The sequence below is a fragment of the Balaenoptera borealis genome, assembly GCF_965194805.1.
Source record: "Balaenoptera borealis genome assembly, chromosome: 14".
Classification (NCBI taxonomy): domain Eukaryota; kingdom Metazoa; phylum Chordata; class Mammalia; order Artiodactyla; family Balaenopteridae; genus Balaenoptera; species Balaenoptera borealis.
Genome location: NC_138875.1, coordinates 32,302,018 through 32,311,247, shown reverse-complemented (window position 1 = coordinate 32,311,247; position 9,230 = coordinate 32,302,018). Strand labels below are relative to the sequence as shown.

At 50.6% G+C, this 9,230-nt stretch overlaps 1 long non-coding RNA gene across 1 annotated transcript; it reads left to right on the top strand.

The window, feature by feature from the left end:
- The first annotated feature begins 1,265 nt into the window (after nucleotides 1-1,265).
- On the top strand, nucleotides 1,266-1,855 carry LOC309611209. Its single transcript, XR_014234395.1, has 2 exons — nucleotides 1,266-1,410; nucleotides 1,731-1,855. It is a non-coding gene; the product is annotated as an uncharacterized lncRNA (long non-coding RNA).
- Nucleotides 1,856-9,230: the final 7,375 nt, after the last annotated feature.

The following is a 9,230-nucleotide window of genomic DNA, read 5'->3' as shown; positions in this document are numbered from 1 at the left end:
AGGCCATGGGTTTCCAGCACCAGGCCACAGTCATGTTTCCAGGGCACAGGGTTCCACAATCAAACGTCAGTCATGTTGCCAGTCCACAGGTTTCTTCCATCAAACCTCAGTCAAGTTCCCAGGCCACAGGGTTCCAGAATCAAGCCTCAGTCATTTTGCCAGGCCAGAGTGTTCCACCATCAAACCTCACTCATGATCCCAGGACACATATTTCCACAATGAAACCTCAGTCATGTTCCCAGGCCAGAGTGTTCCACAATCAAACCTAAGTCATCTTGCCAGGCCACAGGATTCCACCATCAAACCTCAGTCCTGTTGCCAGGCCACAGGCTTCCACTATCAAGCCTAAGTCATGTTCCCATGCCTGAGGGTTCCACAATCAAACCTCAGCCATGTTCCCATGCCACAGGGTTCCAGAATCCAACCGATGTCATGTTCCCAGGCCACAGGGTTCCAGAATCAATCCTCAGTTATGTTCCCAGGCTACAGGCTTCCAGCATAAAACCTCACTCATGTTCCCAGTCCACAGGGTTCCAGAACCAAGCCTCGGTCAGGTTCCCAGGGCACAGTATTCCACAATCTAAACAGATGTCATGTTCCCAGGTCACAGTTTTCCAGAATCACGCCTCAGTCATGTTCCCAGGCCACAGGGATCCAGAATCAAACCTCAGTCATGTTGCCAGGCCATAGGGTACAACCATCAAACCTCAGTCATGTTCCCAGGAAACAGGGTTCCAGAATCAAACCAATGTCATGTTCCCAGTGCACAGGCTTCCACCATCAAACCTCAGTCATGTTGCCAGTCCACAGGTTTCTGCGATCAAACCACATTCAAGTTCCCAGGCCACAGGGTTCCAGAATCAAGCCTCAGTCATGTTGCCAGGCCACAGAGTTTCACCATCAAACCTCAGTCATGTTCCCAGGCCACAGGGTTCCTCCATCAAACCTCAATTATATTCCCAGGACACAGGATTCCAGAATCAAACCAATGTCAAGTTCCCAGGCCATGAGTTTCCAGTACCAGGCCTCAGTCATGTTTCCAGGGCACAGGGTTCCACAATCAAACCTCATTCATGTTACCAGTCCACAAGTTTCTGCCATCAAACCTCAGTCAAGTTCCCAGGCCACAGATTTCCAGAATCAAACCTCAGTCATATTCCCAGGGCACATGGTTCCAAAATCAATCCTCAGTCATGTTCCCAGGACAAAGGTGTCCAGAATCAAACCTCAGTCATGTTGCCCGGCCACAGGGTTCAACCATCAAACCTCAGTCATATTCCCAGGAAACAGGGTTCCAGAATCAAACCAATGTCATGTTCCCAGGCCACTGGGTTCCAGTATCAGGCCTCAGTCATGTTCCCAGTGCACAGGGTTCCACCATCAAACCTCAGTCATGTTGCCAGTCCACAGGTTTCAGCGATCAAACCACATTCAAGTTCCCAGGCCACAGGGTTCCAGAATCAAGCCTCAGTCATGTTGCCAGGCCACAGGGTACCACCATCAAACCTCAGTCATGTTCCCAGGCCACAGGGTTCCTCCATCAAACCTCACTCATGATCCCAGGCCACATATTTCCACAATGAAACCTCAGTCATTTTCCCATGCCACAGGTATCCAGAATCAAACCTCACTCATATTCCCAGGACACATGGTTCCAGAATCAAACCTCAGTCATGTTCCTAGGCCACAGGGTTCCACATTCAAACCTCAGGCATGTTGCCAGTCCACAGGTTTCTGCGATCAAACCACATTCAAGTTCCCAGGCCACAGGGTTCCAGAATCAAGCCTCAGTCATGTTCCCAGGCCACAGAGTTCCACCAGCAAACCTCAGTCCTGTTCCGAGGCCACAGGGTTCCCTCATCAAGCCTCAGTCATGTTCCCAGGAAACAGGGTTCCAGAATCAAACCAATGTCATGTGCCCAGTGCACAGGTTTCCACCATCAAACCTCAGTCATGTTGTCAGTCCACAGGTTTCAGCGATCAAACCACATTCAAGTTCCCAGGCCACAGGGTTCCAGAATCAAGCCTCAGTCATGTTGCCAGGCCACAGGGTACCACCATCAAACCTCAGTCATGTTCCCAGGCCACAGGGTTCCTCCATCAAACCTCAATCATGTTCCCAGGACACAGGATTCCAGAATCAAACCAATGTCAAGTTCCCAGGCCATGGGTTTCCAGTACCAGGCCTCAGTCATGTTTCCAGGACACAGGGTTCCACAATCAAACCTCAGTCATGTTTCCAGTCCACAGGTTTCTGCCATCAAACCTCAGTCAAGTTCCCAGGCCACAGATTTCCAGAATCAAACCTCAGTCATATTCCCAGGGCACATGTTTCCAGAATCAAACCTCAGTCATGTTCGCAGGCCACAGGGTTCCACAATCAAACCTTAGTCATGTTCCCAGGACAAAGGTGTCCAGAATGAAGCCTCACTCATATTCCCAGGCCACAGGGTTCCACAATTTAACCTCAGTCATATTCCTAGGCCAGAGTGTTCCACAATCATACCTAAGTCATCTTGCCAGGCCACAGGATTCCACCATCAAACCGCAGTCCTGTTGCCAGGCCACAGGGTTCCAAAATCAAGCCGCAGTCATGTTGCCAGGCCACAAGGTACCACCATCAAACCTCAGTCATGTTCCCAGGCCACAGGGTTCCTCCATCAAACCTCAGTCATGTTCCCAGGCCACTGAATTCCACAATCTAACATCAGTCATGTTCCCAGACCAATGGTTTCCAGAATCAAACCTCAATCATGTTCCCAGGGCACTTGGTTCCAGAATCAAACCAATGTCAAGTTCCCAGGCCATGGGTTTCCAGCACCAGGCCACAGTCATGTTTCCAGGGCACAGGGTTCCACAATCAAACGTCAGTCATGTTGCCAGTCCACAGGTTTCTTCCATCAAACCTCAGTCAAGTTCCCAGGCCACAGGGTTCCAGAATCAAGCCTCAGTCATTTTGCCAGGCCAGAGTGTTCCACCATCAAACCTCACTCATGATCCCAGGACACATATTTCCACAATGAAACCTCAGTCAGGTTCCCAGGCCAGAGTGTTCCACAATCAAACCTAAGTCATCTTGCCAGGCCACAGGATTCCACCATCAAACCTCAGTCCTGTTGCCAGGCCACAGGCTTCCACTATCAAGCCTAAGTCATGTTCCCATGCCTGAGGGTTCCACAATCAAACCTCAGCCATGTTCCCATGCCACAGGGTTCCAGAATCCAACCGATGTCATGTTCCCAGGCCACAGGGTTCCAGAATCAATCCTCAGTTATGTTCCCAGGCTACAGGCTTCCAGCATAAAACCTCACTCATGTTCCCAGTCCACAGGGTTCCAGAACCAAGCCTCGGTCAGGTTCCCAGGGCACAGTATTCCACAATCTAAACAGATGTCATGTTCCCAGGTCACAGTTTTCCAGAATCACGCCTCAGTCATGTTCCCAGGCCACAGGGATCCAGAATCAAACCTCAGTCATGTTGCCAGGCCACAGGCTTCCACCATCAAGCCTCAGTCGTGTTCCCAGGAAACAGGGTTCCAGAATCAAACCAATGTCATGTTCCCAGTGCACAGGGTTCCACCATCAAACCTCAGTCATGTTGCCAGTCCACAGGTTTCTGCGATCAAACCACATTCAAGTTCCCAGGCCACAGGGTTCCAGAATCAAGCCTCAGTCATGTTGCCAGGCCACAGAGTTTCACCATCAAACCTCAGTCATGTTCCCAGGCCACAGGGTTCCTCCATCAAACCTCAATTATATTCCCAGGACACAGGATTCCAGAATCAAACCAATGTCAAGTTCCCAGGCCATGAGTTTCCAGTACCAGGCCTCAGTCATGTTTCCAGGGCACAGGGTTCCACAATCAAACCTCAGTCATGTTTCCAGTCCACAGGTTTCTGCCATCAAACCTCAGTCAAGTTCCCAGGCCACAGATTTCCAGAATCAAACCTCAGTCATATTCCCAGGGCACATGGTTCCAAAATCAATCCTCAGTCATGTTCCCAGGACAAACGTGTCCAGAATCAAACCTCAGTCATGTTGCCCGGCCACAGGGTTCAACCATCAAAGCTCAGTCATATTCCCAGGAAACAGGGTTCCAGAATCAAACCAATGTCATGTTCCCAGGCCACTGGGTTCCAGTATCAGGCCTCAGTCATATTCCCAGTGCACAGGGTTCCACCATCAAACCTCAGTCATGTTGCCAGTCCACAGGTTTCAGCGATCAAACCACATTCAAGTTCCCAGGCCACAGGGTTCCAGAATCAAGCCTCAGTCATGTTGCCAGGCCACAGGGTACCACCATCAAACCTCAGTCATGTTCCCAGGCCACAGGGTTCCTCCATCAAACCTCACTCATGAACCCAGGCCACATATTTCCACAATGAAACCTCAGTCATTTTCCCATGCCACAGGTATCCAGAATCAAACCTCACTCATATTCCCAGGACACATGGTTCCAGAATCAAACCTCAGTCATGTTCCTAGGCCACAGGGTTCCACATTCAAACCTCAGGCATGTTGCGAGTCCACAGGTTTCTACGATCAAACCACATTCAACTTCCCGTGCCACAGGGTTCCAGAATCAAGCCTCAGTCCTGTTCCCAGGCCACAGGGTTCCACCAGCAAACCTCAGTCCTGTTCCGAGGCCACAGGGTTCCCTCATCAAGCCTCAGTCATGTTCCCAGGAAACAGGGTTCCAGAATCAAACCAATGTCATGTGCCCAGTGCATAGGGTTCCACCATCAAACCTCAGTCATGTTGCCAGTCCACAGGTTTCTGCGATCAAACCACATTCAAGTTCCCAGGCCACAGGGTTCCAGAATCAAGCCTCAGTCATGTTGCCAGGCCACAGGGTACCACCATCAAACCTCAGTCATGTTCCCAGGCCACAGGGTTCCTCCATCAAACCTCAATCATGTTCCCAGGACACAGGATTCCAGAATCAAACCAATGTCAAGTTCCCAGGCCATGGGTTTCCAGTACCAGGCCTCAGTCATGTTCCCAGGGCACAGGGTTCCACAATCAAACCTCAGTCATGTTTCCAGTCCACAGGTTTCTGCCATCAAACCTCAGTCAAGTTCCCAGGCCACAGATTTCCAGAATCAAACCTCAGTCATATTCCCAGGGCACATGTTTCCAGAATCAAACCTCAGTCATGTTCGCAGGCCACAGGGTTCCACAATCAAACCTTAGTCATGTTCCCAGGACAAAGGTGTCCAGAATGAAGCCTCACTCATATTCCCAGGCCACAGGGTTCCACAATTTAACCTCAGTCATATTCCTAGGCCAGAGTGTTCCACAATCATACCTAAGTCATCTTGCCAGGCCACAGGATTCCACCATCAAACCGCAGTCCTGTTGCCAGGCCACAGGGTTCCAGAATTAAGCCGCAGTCATGTTGCCAGGCCACAAGGTACCACCATCAAACCTCAGTCATGTTCCCAGGCCACAGGGTTCCTCCATCAAACCTCAGTCATGTTCCCAGGCCACCGAATTCCACAATCTAACATCAGTCATGTTCCCAGACCAATGGTTTCCAGAATCAAACCTCAATCATATTCCCAGGGCACTTGGTTCCAGAATCAAACCAATGTCAAGTTCCCAGGCCATGGGTTTCCAGCACCAGGCCACAGTCATGTTTCCAGGGCACAGGGTTCCACAATCAAACGTCAGTCATGTTGCCAGTCCACAGGTTTCTTCCATCAAACCTCAGTCAAGTTCCCAGGCCACAGGGTTCCAGAATCAAGCCTCAGTCATTTTGCCAGGCCAGAGTGTTCCACCATCAAACCTCACTCATGATCCCAGGACACATATTTCCACAATGAAACCTCAGTCATGTTCCCAGGCCAGAGTGTTCCACAATCAAACCTAAGTCATCTTGCCAGGCCACAGGATTCCACCATCAAACATCAGTCCTGTTGCCAGGCCACAGGCTTCCACTATCAAGCCTAAGTCATGTTCCCATGCCTGAGGGTTCCACAATCAAACCTCAGCCATGTTCCCATGCCACAGGGTTCCAGAATCCAACCGATGTCATGTTCCCAGGCCACAGGGTTCCAGAACCAATCCTCAGGTATGTTCCCAGGCTACAGGCTTCCAGAATAAAACCTCACTCATGTTCCCAGGCCACAGGGTTCCAAAATCAAGCCTCACTCATATTCCCCGGCCACAGGGTTCCACAATTAAACCTCAGTCATATTCCCAGGCCAAAGAGTTCCACAATCAAACCTCAGTCCTGTTGACAGGCCACGGTTCCACCATCAAGCCTCAGTCATGGTCCCAGGCCAGAGTGTTCCACAATCAAACCTAAGTCATCTTGCCAGGCCACAGGATTCCACCATCAAACCGAAGTCCTGTTGCCAGGCCACAGGGTTCCAGAATCAAGCCACAGTCATGTTGCCAGGCCACAAGGTACCACCATCAAACCTCAGTCATGTTCCCAGGCCACAGGGTTCCTCCATCAAACCTCAGTCATGTTCCCAGGCCACCGAATTCCACAATCTAACATTAGTCATGTTCCCAGACCAATGGTTTCCAGAATCAAACCTCAATCATGTTCCCAGGGCACTTGGTTCCAGAATCAAACCAATGTCAAGTTCCCAGGCCATGGGTTTCCAGCACCAGGCCACAGTCATGTTCCCAGACCAATGGTTTACAGAATCAAACCTCAATCATGTTCCCAGGGCACTTGGTTCCAGAATCAAACCAATGTCAAGTTCCCAGGCCATGGGTTTCCAGTACCAGGCCACAGTCATGTTTCCAGGGCACAGGGTTCCACAATCAAACGTCAGTCATGTTGCCAGTCCACAGGTTTCTTCCATCAAACCTCAGTCAAGTTCCCAGGCCACAGGGTTCCAGAATCAAGCCTCAGTCATTTTGCCAGGCCAGAGTGTTCCACCATCAAACCTCACTCATGATCCCAGGACACATATTTCCACAATGAAACCTCAGTCATGTTCCCAAGCCAGAGTGTTCCACAATCAAACCTAAGTCATCTTGCCAGGCCACAGGATTCCACCATCAAACCGCAGTCCTGTTGCCAGGCCACAGGTTTCCAGAATCAAGCCGCAGTCATGTTCCCAGGCCACAGGGTTCCTCCATCAAACCTCAGTCATGTTCCCAGGCCACCGAATTCCACAATCTAACATCAGTCATGTTCCCAGACCAATGGTTTCCAGAATCAAACCTCAATCATGTTCCCAGGGCACTTGGTTCCAGAATCAAACTAATGTCAAGTTCCCAGGCCATGGGTTTCCAGCACCAGGCCACAGTCATGTTTCCAGGGCACAGGGTTCCACAATCAAACGTCAGTCATGTTGCCAGTCCACAGGTTTCTTCCATCAAACCTCAGTCAAGTTCCCAGGCCACAGGGTTCCAGAATCAAGCCTCAGTCATTTTGCCAGGCCAGAGTGTTCCACCATCAAACCTCACTCATGATCCCAGGACACATATTTCCACAATGAAACCTCAGTCATGTTCCCAGGCCAGAGTGTTCCACAATCAAACCTAAGTCATCTTGCCAGGCCACAGGATTCCACCATCAAACCTCAGTCCTGTTGCCAGGCCACAGGCTTCCACTATCAAGCCTAAGTCATGTTCCCATGCCTGAGGGTTCCACAATCAAACCTCAGCCATGTTCCCATGCCACAGGGTTCCAGAATCCAACCGATGTCATGTTCCCAGGCCACAGGGTTCCAGAACCAATCCTCAGGTATGTTCCCAGGCTACAGGCTTCCAGAATAAAACCTCACTCATGTTCCCAGGCCACAGGGTTCCAAAATCAAGCCTCACTCATATTCCCCGGCCACAGGGTTCCACAATTAAACCTCAGTCATATTCCCAGGCCAAAGAGTTCCACAATCAAACCTCAGTCCTGTTGCCAGGCCACGGTTCCACCATCAAGCCTCAGTCATGGTCCCAGGCCAGAGTGTTCCACAATCAAACCTAAGTCATCTTGCCAGGCCACAGGATTCCACCATCAAACCGAAGTCCTGTTGCTAGGCCACAGGGTTCCAGAATCAAGCCGCAGTCATGTTGCCAGGCCACAAGGTACCACCATCAAACCTCACTCATGTTCCCAGGCCACAGGGTTCCTCCATCAAACCTCAGTCATGTTCCCAGGCCACCGAATTCCACAATCTAACATTAGTCATGTTCCCAGACCAATGGTTTCCAGAATCAAACCTCAATCATGTTCCCAGGGCACTTGGTTCCAGAATCAAACCAATGTCAAGTTCCCAGGCCATGGGTTTCCAGTACCAGGCCACAGTCATGTTTCCAGGGCACAGGGTTCCACAATCAAACGTCAGTCATGTTGCCAGTCCACAGGTTTCTTCCATCAAACCTCAGTCACGTTCCCAGGCCACAGGGTTCCAGAATCAAGCCTCAGTCATTTTGCCAGGCCAGAGTGTTCCACCATCAAACCTCACTCATGATCCCAGGACACATATTTCCACAATGAAACCTCAGTCATGTTCCCAAGCCAGAGTGTTCCACAATCAAACCTAAGTCATCTTGCCAGGCCACAGGATTCCACCATCAAACCGCAGTCCTGTTGCCAGGCCACAGGTTTCCAGAATCAAGCCGCAGTCATGTTCCCAGGCCACAGGGTTCCTCCATCAAACCTCAGTCATGTTCCCAGGCCACCGAATTCCACAGTCTAACATCAGTCATGTTCCCAGACCAATGGTTTCCAGAATCAAACCTCAATCATGTTCCCAGGGCACTTGGTTCCAGAATCAAACCAATGTCAAGTTCCCAGGCCATGGGTTTCCAGCACCAGGCCACAGTCATGTTTCCAGGGCACAGGGTTCCACAATCAAACGTCAGTCATGTTGCCAGTCCACAGGTTTCTTCCATCAAACCTCAGTCAAGTTCCCAGGCCACAGGGTTCCAGAATCAAGCCTCAGTCATTTTGCCAGGCCAGAGTGTTCCACCATCAAACCTCACTCATGATCCCAGGACACATATTTCCACAATGAAACCTCAGTCATGTTCCCAGGCCAGAGTGTTCCACAATCAAACCTAAGTCATCTTGCCAGGCCACAGGATTCCACCATCAAACCTCAGTCCTGTTGCCAGGCCACAGGCTTCCACTATCAAGCCTAAGTCATGTTCCCATGCCTGAGGGTTCCACAATCAAACCTCAGCCATGTTCCCATGCCACAGGGTTCCAGAATCCAACCGATGTCATGTTCCCAGGCCACAGGGTTCCAGAATCAATCCTCAGTT